This window comes from Rhinatrema bivittatum, chromosome 3 (assembly GCF_901001135.1).
Source record: "Rhinatrema bivittatum chromosome 3, aRhiBiv1.1, whole genome shotgun sequence".
Lineage (NCBI taxonomy): Eukaryota > Metazoa > Chordata > Amphibia > Gymnophiona > Rhinatrematidae > Rhinatrema > Rhinatrema bivittatum.
Window position 1 is genome coordinate 351292984 of NC_042617.1, and position 18696 is coordinate 351311679.

The window sequence follows — 18696 nt, forward strand, 5'->3', positions numbered from 1 at the left end:
TCTGTTGCAGATCTTAGTTTCATTCGCAAATAGACAAACTTTACCTTCTATACCTTCCGCAATGTCACTCATGAAGATGTTTAACAGAACCGGACCCAACACTGATCCCTGTGGCACTCCACTTAACACCATTATTTCTTCAGAGTAGGTTCCATTTACCATCACCCGTTGTCTTCTATCCATCAACCAGTTTGTAATTCATGCCATTACCTTGGAGCTGACTCCCAAGCTTCTCATTTTGTTGATGGATCTTCTATATGAGACTGTATCAAAAGCTTTACTAAAATCCAAGTAAATTACATCGATCGCTTTTCCCTGATCCAGTCCTCTAGTTACCCAATCAAAGAAATCAATTAGATTTGTCTGACAGGACCTTCCCCTGGTGAATCTATGCTGCCTCTGATTGAGCAACCCACCGGATTGTAGATAGTTTACTTCCTATCCTTCAGCAGAGTCTCCATTAATTTTCCCACCACCGAGGTGATGCTAACCGGCCTGTAGTTTCCAGCCTCTTCTCTGCTCCCACTCTTGTGAAGCAGGACCACCACCACTCTTTTCCAGTCACTAGGCACTACAACCTTTTCCAGGGACCTATTGAACAGGTCACACAGTGGACCCACCAGCACATCTCTGAGTTCCCTCAGTATTCTGGGGTGAACCTTGTTAGGCCCCATGGTTTTGTCCACTTTCAGTTTTCTCAGCTCTTCTCATACATTATCTTCCGTAAATGGAGTTTCATCTACTCCACCCCTTTCTACAGGCTTGATAACAAGTGATGGACCTTCTCAGGGTCTTCCTTAGTGAACACTGAACTGAAGTATTTGTTAATATTTCTGCTAATTCTTCATCTCTCTCTACCCATTGTACCTTATCCCCTTTCAATTTCACTATACCACTATGGACCTTTCTCCTTTCTCTGATATATCTGAAAAATATTTTGGCACCTCGCTTTATCTCCTTGGCAATCATTTCCTCTGCCTCACTTTTTGCTTTCTTGATTACTTTTTTCATCTCCCTCAGTTTTGCCAGATAATCCTTCCTGTATTCCACTTCTTCTGGCCATCATGCCAAATGAGTGATCAGTTCAATGTTCTTCAGGAAAAACTTGGGGCCATCTTAAATATGACTGATGACAGGGTAGGTGACCGGGCCATAGCAGTCTATACAGCCTGTGCTACCTGAGTTAGCACTACGTTTTGCTGCATAACCTGTTCTCTCAGACACTGTCGCTAGTCAATTTGAATTTGTAGAGCTTTCTGCAATTGCTGCTGCCTTGTAGCAAGGAACTGTATCACTTGCTCCATCTTCCATGCTTTCTGAGTTGCCTCCAAATTGGGAAGAGGAGAGAGGAAAAAAAAAACCTGCTGACCTGTCCATCCCTTACTCACTACTTGAACCCTGACAGTACAGGTGGGGCTAGCCCCCTTGGCCTGTTTTTATTTCAGCTGGGTGAGTGGTGTTATGGGCCCTAGAGTCAGGGAAACCCACCTGGGGAGCAGCACGGGACATCAAAACAGGACTTGGAACAAGACAAGGGCCTGTTTTTCGCCAAGCCATCCCCCTCCTTCGCAGGTTGAGCCCTTGGATTCTGGGGGCCAGTAGGTCTTTGTGGTGGCAGTATATCATAGTGGTGAGTCCACACAGGCAAGGCTTGGAAAAGGCAGGTTGTACACAAGACTTGGACAATGCAGCTGGATGAAGGTAAGTAGGACAAGGCAGGCAAGGCAGGTAGGCAAGCCTTGTCAGACAAGGCAAAACTTGGTACTCAACAAGATATGGAATTAGACAAGACAAGGGTGAGTCAAGGCAAGGACAAGACTCTGGTACTAGCAAGGCTAGATACTTCGAATGTACAAGACAAAGCCAACAAAGCAGACTAGGGCAGAGTGCAGACAAGGGAACAAGGAACTTGTAAGCCCAAAGGCAACAAGGCACATAGATGGGGTAGGCTCAAAGGCCTCAAGGCTAGATACAAGGTAGATTAAGCCAGAAAACCTCAAAGCAGCAAACAAGGCAAGATAGAACCGAGGGCCTCAAGGCAAGAGAAGTCAGAAGGCCCGTAGGCTGCAATGCAAGGCAAGAAAAAGGGTCAGGTCATGGAGCCAGAAGTGACACCATGAGAAGACAAGGTGCTTCTGGCAAGGCAGGGTTACATAGAGCTGAGGCGTGGCAAAGGCAGAGATGAGAAGCTTGACAAGCCTAGAGGTGAGGCTTACTGAAGGCCTCTGCTAATGGGGAAGCATCATTGAAGGAGACAAGAAAGTAGGATAAGGTTGCACAGTAGGAAAAATCCTAACAGTGGAACCAGGAGGCCTCAGGAAAAAAGAGACAAAAAATCAGTAGTGTTTTTTTTCTGCTTAGGCTGCAGGCCTCTGCCTGTGCTTCCCACTTAGGCAAGAGGATCCCACTGCTGCTACCATATGTGGTAACTTGGGTGATAATGGCTTAGAAACAGCCAGGAGAAATAAGGAGGCAGACTCTGGCTATTTTCTTTATGTGCAATCTATTTACAATGAAAAGCAAAATCAAACAAAAAATACAGCTCACCTTAACGTCAAGTAGCACACAGACATCAAACATAGCAGGTTGTTACATAGACTGGGTTCCTGTATAACCCTTCTAAGCCCTGAGGTCTTATACTCTTGCAAGGGATTCCTCCCATCACCCAGGATTCCTTGTGGATCTGATCTTAAGGAGGACTGGGCAAGACAACTGTGCCCGGTTCTTTTAGTAGTCTGAGGGTGTTTCTTATAGACTCCTTCTCAAGGGCTTTTTGAATATTGCCCAGCCTCCCCATCAATAAAAGTGTGTGCGTTATTCCACAATTTGTGTACTTTCACCTGGAAGCATTCCTGAGGTGGGGACAGAGTGGGGGGTGTAACAACGTGCATAGTTTTGCATTTTCAAAACTACATGAGCTGGTCTGAAGGGAAAAAGTAACCACAGTAACAGAAGGTACAAATCTCTGTGGGATCTTTTTCCTGGGGCAAGTTTCAAAGGGAAAGTATATGCGTATTCTCCCTTTGAAAATTGGTGCAGGAGTCCATGAGCAAAAAGTACATGTGGACATTGCAATTTCCCACAGACATTTAAAAATTGGCCCCATGGGCATTCTGAGTGCATGCCAAATGGCGCTAAAGGTGAATTTTAATAGCCAGATGTGCAGCAAAATCAGGAGATGGGCATGCATTTAGCACATGTGCATGTCCACCCCACTTTATAAGCCTCCCACATACATGCACAAGTACCAATGTGTGAATATCTTGCATTGGGAAAGAAAGGGGTGAAATGTAGGCAGGGCATGGGAATTCCAGGGCAGGGCCAAAAGATATGCATGCATGTAGCCATGTGCCTGGGCATGCACCCAGGTATACTGCAGTGCAAATTGACTTCTGCTATAGAGGAGGTGTAAAGCAGAATAAAACTATTTCTAGCCACATATGAAGGGCTTGAAGGGTCTGGGTTAACTGGGGGGAGGTCTTGAGGACCTAGATATAGACTGGGCAGACTGGTGAACGAACTGGTGAAACTGGTCATGGCCTGGACGTGTGCCTGTTATAAAATTCCCTCACTTGCAAGTCTCAATGCCGACATTGCCCTAATGTGCACGCACATTCTTAAAATTAGGGGCACACATACAAGTGCCTGACCTATTTTATAATATGTGCATTTACTTGCACCCGCAATATAAAATTTCAGCACATCTGCCCATATACAGATATATATGGGCGCCCGTGCACCCTTTTTAAAGTTACCATTCCCTGTGTACAAGTTGTGCTTTAGTGTATAGATCCCTAAGTGTTCAAGTTTGCTTTTTCTCAGTTAGCCCTGATTTTCTGGTTCATGTGAGTTTCTGCTGGCATTATTACTTGTTTGTTGCTGTGATTTATTTCAGCTTCTGAGTTACAAAATGAATTGACTGTGGTTGGAGCTCAGCTTGCTTTTCTAATAAATCTGTTTGGGATCCATTTATTTTGCAACGGGAGTCACAATTTAAAAAAAAAAATTGACTGGTTGGTTGGTTGTTCAGGTTGAGAAAAGACTGGAACTGATTTCATAGCATCAAAAAAGATCTTGACATTCATAAGCATTGTAACCCTCTCTTAGGGTGGCCACTAACCACTGATGGGGCCATAAAAGTCTTCCTTGTATCTTTGGGGCTGGAGCCACTCCTGACTAACTCTTTCCCAGTCTCTCTTTTCCCCAGGTTTGGGATTCTTTACTGGTGGGGGAAAAGACATAGGGGTAGATTTTAAAAGGAGTGCGCGCACGCCGATGTGTGTGCCGATCCCAGCTCATGCACATGGTCGTGCTGATTTTATAACATGCGCGCACCAGCTAATGGCCTCTGTCCTGCCCCTCCCCACCCAGACCCTGTCCCCCCTGGCCCACCCCTTTATCAGGGCCCAGCACTTGTGTGCGTGGCTGGGCCCTTTTGAAAATGCGTGCGGCACGTTTGAAAAGTCACCCTTTATCTTTCAGGGCCCCCAGAGTGACAGGGTGACTTCTTAGTACTTTCTTTTTCCTGGAAGTGGTGCAGTTTTTCCCTTCACTGTGAGTGATGTAAGAATCGCATAGCACACTAGGGATGTGCATTCAGTCCCTACGTATTGGCAATCTACAACAGATGTGGCCATATTTGTTGTATTCATGGGGAAGCGAAACGTATCGCGATTCCCCACGAATACACGAATCTTCGCCAAATTATTTGGCCGCCTAAAGAAACCAATTTAAACCCCCCCCCCCCCAAGACTTACCAAAACTCCCTGGTGGTCCAGCAGGGGGTCCGGGAGCCATCCTCTGCACTCACACCCTCAGTGCCGGTTTCAAAATGGCACCGATAGCCTTTGACCTACTATGTCACAGTGGCTACCGGTTCCATTGGTCAGCCCCTGTCACATGACCATCAGCACCATCTTGTGCTCCTACCATGTGATAGAGGCTGACCAATGGCACCGGTAGCCCCTGTGACATAGTATGGGCAAAGGCTATCGGCGCCATTTTGATTACTGGCAACCGATGGTTTGAGTGCAGGAGGTCACTCCCGAACCCCCGCTGGACTTTTGGCAAGTCTTGTGGGGGTCAGGAGGGTCCCCCCAAGACTTGCCAAAAGTCCCTGGGGGTCAGGAGGGTGGGGGGTTGTAGTTAATTTAATTTTAGCGGGGAAACGAATAGAAATCAACATATTAATGTATCGGGGCACCATACGGCCGAATGCAACGTATCTGCCCCCCCCGAAGAATCCGAATCCCAAATGCAATGTATGGCGTCCCTCTGCACATCCCTATAACACACTGGAGCCATGGATGGAGTCTGCAGAAATAAAGTCTACACAGATAGGTGATCAGATGGAACAATGGGACAAATAAAGTCCTCAGCACCACAGATAATCTCTTAAATTACAGCTTATCCCTCTATCTGTGCACGGGTGTCTATTGAAGGGCAAGGGAAGCATCCAGCCTCTATGGCTTGGCTATGTGAAGTCCCCAGGCGGGCAAAGTATCCTTAATTTGGCATTAAAAAAAAAAAAAAAAAAACCTTTCCAATACCAGCAAAAGAGGATAAAAAAGTCCACTGTACAGAGAGTCAGAAATCCATTCTCTCCAGGGGCAAAGACTCCTGGATGGATGGGTGTCCTAAAAGGTCTCAAATGGTTCTTACTCATGGTTAGGTGATCTTCTGTGTTCTCTTTCTCTCTCAGTTGAATCCCTGATAAGAGGGATCCTGTTACCGAGCACGCGGAGCACGGTCGCCTCCATAGCAGGTAGTGAGCCCTTGGGCCACGGCAAGACTCAAGGAGAAGCCCCAAGCCACACCGTGGGAGGTGAGCCGGTGCAGGCATGGTGAGGCAGGCAGGAACAGAAGCAGGGGGTAAGGAGCGGAGTCTGACCCTCAGCCGGACCTGCACGCCCATGGCAACCAACACTGGGATGTTGATTGATGAACGGTCCTCCGACTGTTCCAAGCCCTTTTGGACCTGCCGCTGGGTACGGCATAGGGCGGCAGGCCGGACAGAGGCGAGGGCAGACTGAGTCCTTAACATACTGAAGACATCAGACGGGGGCTGAAGCAGACATCCAAGACAGGGCTGAAACAAGACATCAAGGCAAGGGCTGAAGCAAGATACGGGCACTGTCTCTCAGGGCACCCTACACAGCCAGCACGGCTGGACTGGTCACGGACCACCCTGTCCTACAATCGCGGGAGCGGACACGTGCAGGGAAGAGGAAGCGGAGGGTACTGCACTCCTGGCAGTCAAGATAGGGTAGGTTGCTGCACTCCTGGCAGCCTAAAGCAGGTATTGCTGTACTCCTGGCAGCCTAAAGCGGGGTTTGCTGCACTCCTGGCAGCCGAAAGCAGGAAGGAAAAGCAGGAACTGGATCAGGCACTGGAACGGGAACAGACATCAGGTAACATCAGGAACAGACATCAAGGCAGAGACAGGACAAAGAGCCATCAAAGCAAGGCTGACCACGGAGGACCTGGATCAGGAGAGGATACAGGCAACTGTAGAACCCAATCCAAAGGCAAACTGGAACTGAAGAGGAAGTCCTTTTATACAGCTGAAGTGGGCAACTCCCTGGGAGGAGTTCACCTGGACCGCCCCTCACTGGCCCTATAAGTGAGGTGGAGAGCTGCGGGCCAGCCCCTAGGGAGAAGGGAGTGGCCGAAGCAGGAAGTCCAAACGCAGCCAAGCAAGCCACAGGCAGGCCTCAGGAACAGCTAGGCCTCCCAAGCCCTGGAGCAAATCCTGGATGGTACACAGGAGAGGCCCTGGCTTCCAAGCGGCCTCCAGTGGAAGGTGAGATACCACCTGTAGTGCAGCAACAGGGGGGATCGTAACAGATCCTCTCTGAAACAAGCAGCTCTGATGTTCCCCAGAAGAGCAGGAAGATGGGCAGCAAAAATCCTCTCTCCCAAAAATGAAGTTAACTCCAGAGTTTGTGCCTTGCCCTATGTCACCACCATACTTCCTTCCTCGTTGAGGAACAGAGGGGCAGGTTTCCCCTATCCTGGCACCTCAGACATAGGGTTTACTGTGTCCTGGATACCCAGGGGCCTTATAAGGCTCCTACCATGAAAATGCAAACTCCTGAAAAATAAGCCAGAAAAAAGCCATAGGCAGCCAGTTAGTGGACTGGTAGGAACCACTTCCCGACTTTGCTTAGGATCCCCAGGCAGGGTTGGCCTGAATCCGCCAAGAGGGGCCACAGTGGCAAAGAGGAATGGAGATTGCCGAATCTCCACTCCTCTTTGGCGCTGCCTCTAGTGGCCCCACATGGCTCGCACCCCCTAATGGTCGGCGCCCTAGGCCCAGGCCTAGTTCGTCTAGTGGGTCTAGTGGTTCTGCCACTGAGTGGGCTTGAAAATGCAATGAAACAAATGCTCCCTAACTTTACAAAAACCTAAAATCACTACCCAGAGTCTCTCTATAGAGAGCTGCTTATAAACCCTTATATAAGGGATGTTATAAGAACATAAGAACAAGTCATACTGGGTCAGACCAAGAGTCCATCAAGCCCAGCATCCTGTGTCCAACAGTGGCCAATCCAGGCCACAAGTACCTGGCAAGTACCCAAACATTATAAACCCTTATATAAGGGATGTTATAAATTTCAGGGACTCCAGCTTTGAATTCCTTTATTAGTTGTGCAGACAGTTGTCATAAGGTTTGAGACCGCGCTGTTTAGCTGGGCAATATAGCTTAAGGCAGGACATGTGACAAAGTAGGCTAAAGCGCAAACTAAAATTATCTGGTTAGAATCCCACCTGTATTCATGCATTGTGTATGACATTTAATCACATAAGGTAAGGGAACCAAAGATGATTTATAGCTAGAGAATGCTAGGATAAATAAATACATAATCTTTGGTATCCAGGGTATGGACCGATAAAACAAGAGGGTAGGCTATCTAAAAAAGCCGTGAGGGTATTTAAAAAAACAGCAATACTTAAAGTTGTCCACATAGGCAACATGTAAGCTTATGCATAAGTATTAGTTTCAGGAAGTTAATGACTATCTATATAAATAAAAATGTTAAATAGTTTGGACAAAATCGCTAATCTCAGAAACCACTGTACCGATTGCTTTCAAATTTGGACACAACCTTCATTTCGCATACAGGAGGGTTCTTCTGTACTTACATTACAGATATGTCACACCTGTGACAGGTAAAATAGGTTTAAAAATGTTATCGAGAAAACAGCGACATCTGCTGGACGTAAGCGCCAGCTGTTATACCTTACACTAACATACGCTACACTAATCGTTTTGCCAGTCCAGGTCCACGTTTCACTTCCATTTTAACACATTCGCACACTTTTTTCACCGGAAGATAACTATTTCCTTTACAGATAAAATACACCCACCACGCTCCTCACACCCCCCACACACATGCCAAATTGATTTTCTTCCCACAGCCTTTCAACACACACAAAACCACCCTCCTCACACACCCCCACACACATGCCAAATTTATTTACTTCCCAGGCCCTCACAACACACACAAAACCTGACAGAAGTCCGGGAGGCTCCAGCGGGGGGCCAGGACCGGTCCGGGACACATTTTCTGCACTACGGCCGTTGGCTGCCAGCAATCAACATGGCGCCGATGGCCCTTTCCCTTACTTTGCCACTCGGGGACACCAATGGCGGCAGTAGCCCATGTGACATAGTAAGGGCGAGGGCCCCTCGGCGCCATTTTCAGGACTGGCAGCCGGCGGACCTTTGCCCTTACTATGTCAGAGGACCTACAGCTGCCATTGCTTCACCCCACTGACATAGTAAGGGCAAAGGGCCATCGGAACCCATTTCAGTGCTCGCAGCCAACGGACCAACGCCAATACATCGCTCCCGGACCGCTCCTGAACGCCCGCTCCACCGACTGACATTTTTATCAGATCTCGGGGGGTCTGGAGGGTGGGGGGTGGTAATGAATTTATGCGAACATCTTGGGGAGGGGTCACGAGGGGGGGCAGGTTTCATTCATTCAGCAACTCTGGGGGGGCAGGGGGGGGCTACTGTTTTTCGCAGGGCTGGGGAGGGAGGGGGGCAGGAGAGTGTGGGGTTGTTAGTTTAAGAGAACTTTTCTCATAGGGTTGTTTTTTGGGGGAAGGGGGAGGTTCACACACAAATACATACACTAAACTTGCACAATCTCGGGAACGCACCAAAATAGCCCTCCCCAGACCACAAAACAAATTTGGAAGTGCAAATTTGTTAGGCACTCCCCTATTTGGCTACATAATGCGCACAGACACCCAGGGACAGACCACATGTAGCACCAACAATTTTAATTTCCCAGGTCTTGGGAGGGGGCAGGAGGGTGGGGGGTTATTATTTGATTTAAAGGGTTGGGATTGGGGGGGGGGGGTTGGGGGGGTTCCCTCAGAAATAGAAAGACAAAGGTTTTCTGATCTGAATGGTAGGCAGTAGGCGTGGGGAGGTGACAGTGAGGGGAGGGAGAATGAGGGGAGAGGTGAGTGTGAGGGGAGAGAGTTGGAGTGGGGACAGGGGAGGGAAGGGGGGGGTGAGTGACCAAGGGGGAGGAGGATGAGTGACTGAGGTAAATGAGGAAGGGGGAGGGAGGGTAAAGAACCTGACTCTGCCACTGCAACGCGTGGCCGGGTACCGCTAGTAAAAAATAGAATATTAAATACTGCTAGCTGATTTGTTGATTGCTTATTATCATGATCTGTACAGCATATACAAGAATTAAAACTGCGACGCCTGCTCAGATAAGCTTCCTGATTTTGATGGCAATCTTTTATATCAGAGTGCATGCATCTGATAATGAAATAAAGGAGGTAGGATTGCAACCTGTTTCTGGTGCTTGTTTTTAAAAGTATTTTTGTTAAAATTTAGACAGTGTAATACAAAGCTAAGACTTTGTGTCTGAAAATTAATTTTATAATGGCCAGTTTTTATATGTGAATTCCTCAGGTGACAGCCAGTTCAACATCCTCAAAGGGAGGGGCAGCATATTAATGGTGCATCCCAGTCTGCCTGTCCCTATCTAAAACGAGTTCACTAAGGGCCATAATGGTAATGAGCCCAGAGGGGCCATTACAACATTATGAGATTAGGTATGTGCTGTTACTTCAAAACCATTCAGACTGACAGCACCAGTGGTTCAGGAGTGACTGCAGATCACTTTTGCCCCTGGGAGGATCCAAAAATTTTGATTTAGGGTAAAGAAAAATGCCATTTTAGATGACATAAAAGCCCTTGAAATGCCACCCGCGGCAGTTAAGTGTTCCACCCGACAGCTGAATCAGCGGACATCTAGATACTGAAGCAGTTTCAATGCTATTCAAGTAAGCCGGTATGTTTGTTTACTTTATTTTTAGAAAGCAGCAAGATGTAGTGGGGAGATACAGAGATTAGCACAGTGTTACTTTTGCATTTTTTGATGTGCAGAGTTTTTTTCTCCTTTAGTAAAGTTGAAAAATTGTTTGTCGGCCCAGTACTCTGTATATTCCTTTAAAAACTGTATTTTGATTGATTTTTTCCTTTCTAGTCTACTGAATTGATGTGTGGAGCAATTTTCTACCTTTTTAAAATTTGTGTTCCTTGTTATAAACAGCACATTAGTTGGATGTATGAGAGTGAGAACATTGTTCCCCTGAAGAAGGAAGTGTCCGGGGCTTCCGAAACATTGCAATGTCGGGGATTTCAATTAGAACATAGTGGAACTAACATCACAGCATCCTTTCTTTAAATTAATCTCAAAAGGGAAAGGGAGGTATGCATTTGACATTTTTTCACATTATAAATAAGTGTTTTTGAGTTTCGCACAAAAGAAGAGTGACCGATGATTAAAACCAAGGCACTATAGAAGGGCAATATTTTGAGCCCAGATGATAATCATCGTGCAGTGTCATATGATGGTCAATCTTTTTCATATATAAGATTCAATTTAAGTAGTTCTATATATATATTTTCAATTCAGTCACACATCTTGATATTTAGTGAGATTCTGTTTATTTGTGGATTTTCATTATTCTTACACTTTATGGGTTACAGAATATTGTTCAGATATAGATTGGAGCATTCCCTCTGTGGAATCAACAAGAAGTGGAGAAATAGGGGATGTCCTTCAAGGGCTTTGCTCAAACAAATGGTAATGGAATCCATGAGGGAAAGTGTGATACAAATGCTGACAAATGGGGATAATGTCTTTAATGTCTGTGTAGGTGCCACCCTGAGCACCAGTGATCATCATACGAAGTGTTTTGATATCGTAAATCACAGGAAGACAAGGATAGGTTCCTATATTACCTCATTCAATCATGTAGAAGATATCAGATTTTTCACTACTGTAAGCAACCAAATATGAATACTGACTTTGCAAGAGGAACTATGACTTCATATAAGGGATGCTGACATGTATATTTCAACAGGAAAACAAGATGAGGAATTTTTGACCAGGATAACAATACATGCCCAGGTTATCTGATCTGCTTGTTTAACTTAGGGCTAAAGCTTTCCAAACAATAAGCTAAGACTGCCCAGAAAGGGACAAGTCACTGAGATGAAAAACAACTATCCAAAGGGCAGTTTACCAGACAGGTTAGGTCATAGAAAAGCACTTTCATTCCAAGACAGCTCATAGGTCAAGAAGTTTTAGAACTGAGATCAAACCCTGGTACAGAGTCATCATGCAGCAGGAGCAGTGACACCCTGATGGGAGAGGGGGGCCAGCTCTCTGAAATAAAAAAAATGATACCATCCGTCCTTCTGCTTGACTATGCATGAGTTTCTTACATATTCATGCTTTGCAAGTTAAAATCAGCTAAGGTGAGGGCTCAGAAAGGTGATGGCAGAAGAATTCCATACACACCAGAGGAAGACAATACTTGAAGCATCAACCCTGCCCCTCCCTGCGATGAAGCAGATGAACTCCAGGGTCCTGTGCCTGTAAGAAGCCCTGCTGTTACCTGGCTGTCCATCTCGACTTATCTTTTTCTTCTCCAGGGCTCAGGCCAGCCTTAGACCATCAAGCGACTGGGGCCAAGAATGCCTGCTTCCTTCAACAGAGACAGCCTCCTTAGAGTCTTCAGGGTGAAACAGAAGGTAATCTCCTAAAGTTATGGGGTTAGTTAGCTAGTTAAATTTATTAATATACCTAAAGCAAACTAAAGCCTTTAATATGTTTATGTTTACTAATGATGCAGAGCTTTACTCAATATAAACCCATGTTGAAATGCCTGAAAATAAAGCAGTCTGATTCTGGGACAATCAGATGTCCTTTCATAGACTTTTCGGATTGCACATTAGTTAATAAATGGTAAGTTTCCACAGCATGGCCACTATCCCCCAGAGAGGAAAGGGGAGGGGGAGCAGGCAGTCTCCTCCAGGCTATGTATACCCTTATATTGCTTACAGTCACACTTCCAGGTTGAGGGATGAAAGTGGCAACCTCTTCCTGTTGCATCTCAGAGAGTAATAGCCTATGATAATGTGCTGTATATCAACTTTATTTCAGTGAATTGCTTCCTTCACTGGAGCCTGAGTTCTCATTCATAAATGTAGAATCAGGCTACATCTCACGAAGGCTTTGCACACTGATTACACCTCTCAGATCAGCAAGGGACTTACTCACTCTAAAATGGTCTCCCTTATGAGGCTGCTACATGCAAGGGACGCTCTGTATCAATAATTGTCTTTTGTTCCCTTATTTCACTTTTTCAAATGTTGACACTAGGGGTGTGCATTTGTTTTTGACATATTGGCAATCCGCAATATATATGTCCCTATTCATTGTATTCATGGGGTCATGAAACGTATGGCGAACCCCCACGAATACGACATATCTAACAAATAAACCCCACCATACTGACCCCCCCAAGACTTGCCAAAAGTCCCTGGTGGTCCAGCGGGGGTCCTGGAGTGATCTCCTGCACTCAGGTCGTCGGCTGCCAGTATTCAAAATGGCGCCAAAAGCCTTTGCCCTTACTATGTCACAGGGGCTACTGGTGCCATTGGTTGGCCCCTGTCACATGGTAGGAGCACAAGATGGTGCCAGCCATCCATTGCTCCTACCATGTGACAGGGGCCAACCAATGGCACCGGTAGCCCCTGTGACATAGTGAGGGCAAAGGCTATCGGCGCCATTTTGAATACCGGCAGCCAACAGCCCGAATGCAGGAGATCACACCAGGACCCCTGCTGGACTTTTGGTAAGTCTTGGGGGGGTCAGGAGGGTGGGGGTTGTAGTTAATTAAATTTAAAGGGTTGGGATGGGGGTTTTTTTTGGGAAACAAATACATACATAACTAATGAACGGATCGGGGTCCCCCGAGAACAAATGCAATGGATTTGGCTCCCCACGAATACGAATACTGAATGGGACGAATCCGTCCCTGCTGCACATCCCTAGTTGACACTTTCTGTTGCACAACTCAGATACACCTTTGGTGTAATCATGGATTTCATTCATGCTGTAGCCTGTCAAAAGCTGACACTAATGCCCGCTAGTCAGCTGGAATTTAACCAATACCTTGTCTCTATTCTTTTTCTTACTTTAACAGGATATTAATTTAAATTTACTCTACTTCACTCATTCATTCACTCACACTCTTTTCTATACTGCCCTTGTCAGTTTTATAGTGTTTTAAGTACTTTGTTGGCCTTAGTGAAGAGCAACAGCAGAGAGCACCTACTTGGACAAAAACTCTCTAGGCTACTACCCAAATTCTAAACTTTTATTTAACTTCTAGCCCTCTGAGATTCCTGCTTTCACTGATGTCATCACATTAAATAGTGCTAGAGATTATTTAGTTTACCCATTAAATGATGTTTTATACATCTGCTTCCTATCTGAGGTTTCTGGCAGTGATATTAACTAATTTTTAGTAATTTTGTATTTTCTTGGCACTTTCTCTATTTTTCTATAATTTGTGGTGTTTTGACTCTTCTTTCATTTATTACACAGGTATTCACATTAGTCTTTCAAAAACCACAGTTTCCATTCCCCAAGCAATGACTGGGCAGGGATTTCCAGTGTCCCCACTGGTAGTCATCACCTGATACCCAAGGTTTTGGGTGATTTTGGAGGTTTTAACCCCCAAATCCACCAGAATTACAACAGGGCAAAACCCAATTTTAAAACAAACTTTGGAGGCAGGGAGCTGGTATTGATCAACTCCCCAGGATCCTGTCACCTGACCACCACATTTATTTTATATTAATCTTATTTCATTTGGCTTATTTTTAATTAAATTCATGCTCCTCCCTCCCAGAGATCGCAGGTCCCCACTGATGTTGTTAGCGATGTGAGCAGATCAGGCCCAGCTGAAGTCATTTTGCTGGAACTTCCAAAAGCCCTCCAATGCCAATTGTATCCCCTTTTAATCAAACCATGGTGGCACTAGCTCCAGGGACTTACCACTAAGGCCTGGTCGATCGCAGAAGTAAGAAGCTAGCAGCGTCCCTGTGACGTAGTGAGCAGTGGGAAGGCCTGGCTGGGGCAGCAATCCAATGCTGTACTGCTCACTTGGGCCCCTTCTCTCATCGCAGCTTTGACTCCCGCAAGCCCTGTGTGCCTGTGCTGCCTCCTCAATTGCGTCTTTCTCTGTCTCTCTTTCTCTTTGCAGCCTACTGCCGCTGCTGTAAACCTCACACTCACATGATTTAGCGACAACTGACAGCTTCCCCCCCCCCCCCCCCCCCCCCCACACACTCACTGCTGGGACCTTGTCGGGAGATCCGGCAGCAGTAGTAATCGTGCTCACAGGTGACTGCTGCTGGTCAGCTGTTTCCTCCTACTCTTATCGTTCATCACAGGGCCTTCTCTTACTGTCACTGCTCACTGTTCACAATCACGGTGTACAGCTGCTGCTATTCAGGCCCCTCTTCCTTATCAAAGCGCTGTCACAGTAGTCTGTAGTGCACTACCACTGCTGAGCTTTAGGACCCCCTCACATCAGGTACCTTAGCAATGTGAACCTTTTCACCTATGCAGGCCTCACACCATAGGGATTCCACCCCCATTGGATCCACTTCTGCCTCCTTCACTGGGTCTTCATTCAGGCCCTGGCCCGCTTGTCTTCCCTGGCAACTTGACTACCTCTGGACCTCTGGTCCATTTTTTTTAAATTTATATAGGGGTACCCTAGTATTTACAATGATAAATGTGCCAGGCTGGCTGAGGCACATTTTGATGCTGCTGCTGCTTCCTGGGAGACATGTGAAACGTTTTGTTTTGGTCTGGTTTTTCCTATCTAGGAAGTCCCGTCTTATCTTTCATCTCTTGAGGTCCAAATTCTTTTCATTCATTTAAAAGCTCTGTAAAATTAAAGCCAATTTATATTATTCTGCATTATTAATGTAAGTGCAGATTAACATAACTTGGAGTTAATTTTACAGCAAACCTTTTCAGTTGCGGCTCTGATGCTGTGGAATTCATTGCTTGAAAACCTTCAATTAATAACCTGTGTTAAGATGATTAAGGCAATGCTAAAGACCTTTTTATTCCAGCTGATTTATGATTGCTAGGTGTGTTGAAGCTCCAGGTTTTATTTACTCCTAGCAATTTCATAACATGTTTGTTTTGCAGCAAATGGATATTGTATGATTTTGTTGTGGGTTTTATCTTGATGAATGTAGATATTTTATGAATGTTTTATGTGTATGTCGCCTTGGGCCTCGGTATTGGCGACTAATCAATCTTTAATAAACATAAACACGATTATGCTTTTCGTGCACACTTCATAGGGTCATGCGCAGTGTAATATAAAACCAAGCTTTCAAAGGCTGAGCCTCAACTTTGTCTGACTTCCAATGAAGTGTGCTAAACACGTCTCACTGTATTCCACTAACTGCATGATCTAAACGCATATTTCTTTCAAAGAATGCACAAAACATGCTTGGTGAGTTGTATTTCCCCTGCCCCCATCCTGGATTGTAAAGGCCGGTTAAACAAATACTTCTTTCCTTTTCAAGCCTGAGAATGCTGGCCGGCTGCACAGATGAGGCAAAGACAATTTGAAAAGAGTGCCAGCCTTTGTTGGGAAGTGACTGGATGCCACCACTAAGCGGAGGGCCAGAGTGCCCCTTGCTTTGCTACAACAGCCCTACAAGGCCAAGGGACTTTGAAGAGGGGTGACAGAACAGAAAACGATCAGAAGATTAATGAGGATCCCGCAGTTCAGGCCTCTATGGATCGCCAGTTTCCCTTTTGTCAGCAATATTTACTGGGTAAGTAAATCTAGTGCAAAAAAAAAAATATATGAAAAGGGCTCTTGTGCAAACATGCTTGAAGATCAGAGACCCAAAATAAAAGCGTTAACTACACCGTGCCCACAATGAAATCCCTCGGAACACAATGAAACAAACTCGGAGGGAAATGTTTCAGTATGCATGTCAACTATTCGTTTTGACTATTCAGAGAAATGCAGCTCCTCCGTGGGCTTTTCTTTCAGAGACAAAAGATGAGAAGTAGGGTAGTTAATCATATTATTGCATTGATCCTTTGTCATGCAATGTGCTGATCCTCTAAGCTTGGTAATAAAACTATAATGTTATTAGCACACACAGCACTGATCACAGCACAGAATTAAAACATGGGGCTTCTATTCCAATGGGAGCTCAACATTCCTAAGATAGTGAATGCATTTTATTTTGAGCTTTTTCCGTGCTCTAAAAGTGTAAGAATAAATACATATTTATTTTGATTCCCATTTTTAAATTATCAGCATTGCCCTGATGTGAGTTTATATTGTGAATATTTATCAGGACCAGCCCGAGCTGTTCTCAGGCTTTGGGGCAACCAAAATATTTGGGTTATATGCCCTATCCCCCCATCACACTTACCTCTCTATAGCCCTTCTCCTCACCTGGGGACCTACCACCACCACCACTTCCTTTTCATCATCGCTCGTCATCATCCTGTTTGTATCTCTGGTCTCTTATTTTATTTTTGAATCTTCCATCATTTGGGCCCCAAAAATAATCAAAAAACAGTAATTTTTGGGGTCCCTTTTTTTATTGCTCAGCTCATGATGGAACTTTCCCTGTTATCACTCCCTCTTCCCCATCCCTCATGTTAGTCCATAACAGTTTAAAATAATCAGTTTAAAAATACAACAAAAAAAACAATCAGAAAGACACACCATCAGTATAATTCATTGTCTCATTTTGCAGACTGCTAAACTTTTGCTGAGTGGTGACATCAACACGTTGTACCAAAGCCATTTAACAAATAAGCCTTACTCGTTATTTATTAGTCTCACCAATGCCATGGTATACAATATTGTTCTTATGATGGATTGTGCTTTATTTGGACATCTTACTGTGAAATCAGGATCAAAACTGGCACTTGTCAAACACACTGGTGGGAACCGCAGAGAAATCCCAGCTGCAGGGTCATTACTTGCCACAAATGTATGAATATTTACAATAATTTAATATACTGAAAATGTCCTTGGCTGCTTTTACTTACTTGGTATGGGATAATAGCAGCACTTGGAGCAGAGCGCTGTTACTTTTGGCCATAATCTGGCTCAATTCTTGGGCTAACCACTTCAGGACCAAGCTATTCCCTTGCAACAGCACACTGAAGTAATTATTATTGCTTCATTAAATAGTATTAAACTATTAGTAGATAAGGTAGAAGTACATCGCCTGATAGAAAATCAATTATGTTGCTTTCTTAAATGTAATATGTGCTATATGCATGCCTATATAATTCCTATTTATCAATTATATATGCAATCATTTGACTGCCTCAACTAATCTACCAAAATAAGGATTTTCTAAAAAAAAAAAAAAAAAAGCAAAGAAAGCAAAGGAATAACCTTTAAAAGCGTTTACAGAAACAAATTACATTATTATTCTCTTGGCATCCTTCAAAAGAAATAACTGGTAGAGTTAAACGTTTGTTTTATTGTTCAGATTAAATGCATCATAAACTTCAAAGCGAGGTACATTCTCATGTTGTGCCTTGCTTTGAATACTTCAGAGTAAAGCGAGTAATAACAATGGAAAATCACCTAATGTCTTTGTTAACCCATCCCTCTTTTTAAAAGAAGATTTCTCACCCACAGATCAGCATTTAAAATGAGAAAGAAGCAGAATTAATGGAGCTTGCGTTCCAGAACATGTGCGCATAAGAGCAGACCCGGACACAGCCACCCCCTGAGAGGTACTGAAAATTCAGGGTGAAGCAGACACGAAACACAAATGTTATTAGGGGAGGACGCATGCAAGTACTCATATACAGGGCAAACAAAGACCTACTTTTTTCCTTGGGGAAAATAGGCTAAAGAAAAAAAAAAAAAAGGCAGAGGAAATTCACTGTAAAAAAAAAAAAAACCATACAAAAAAATTAAAACAAATAATGTTATGACTCAATAGCATAGAAAAATAGAAATAGCGGCAGCTGATGAGGCATGCACCCAGGTAGAGCTCTGTATTGCCTAAGCAGCTGCAGCTGAGCTGCTCATTTCAAGAAGAAACAAAACAAAAATCACAAAGTGTTAATTGAAAGAAAGTCTACTACCATCCTCAACCTTATGCTTTTTATAAAATAAACTATATAGTCTGATCCTCAGTGTCAGTAATTGTATATAGGTATTTTTTTTCTCCCAGTTCCTAGGCTGGAATAGTTTCCATGAAAGGTCAGTAGAGTTATCTGCTTGCATGCATCAGATATATAAGATATGTACACATAGGGGTAGATGTTAAAAGGCCCG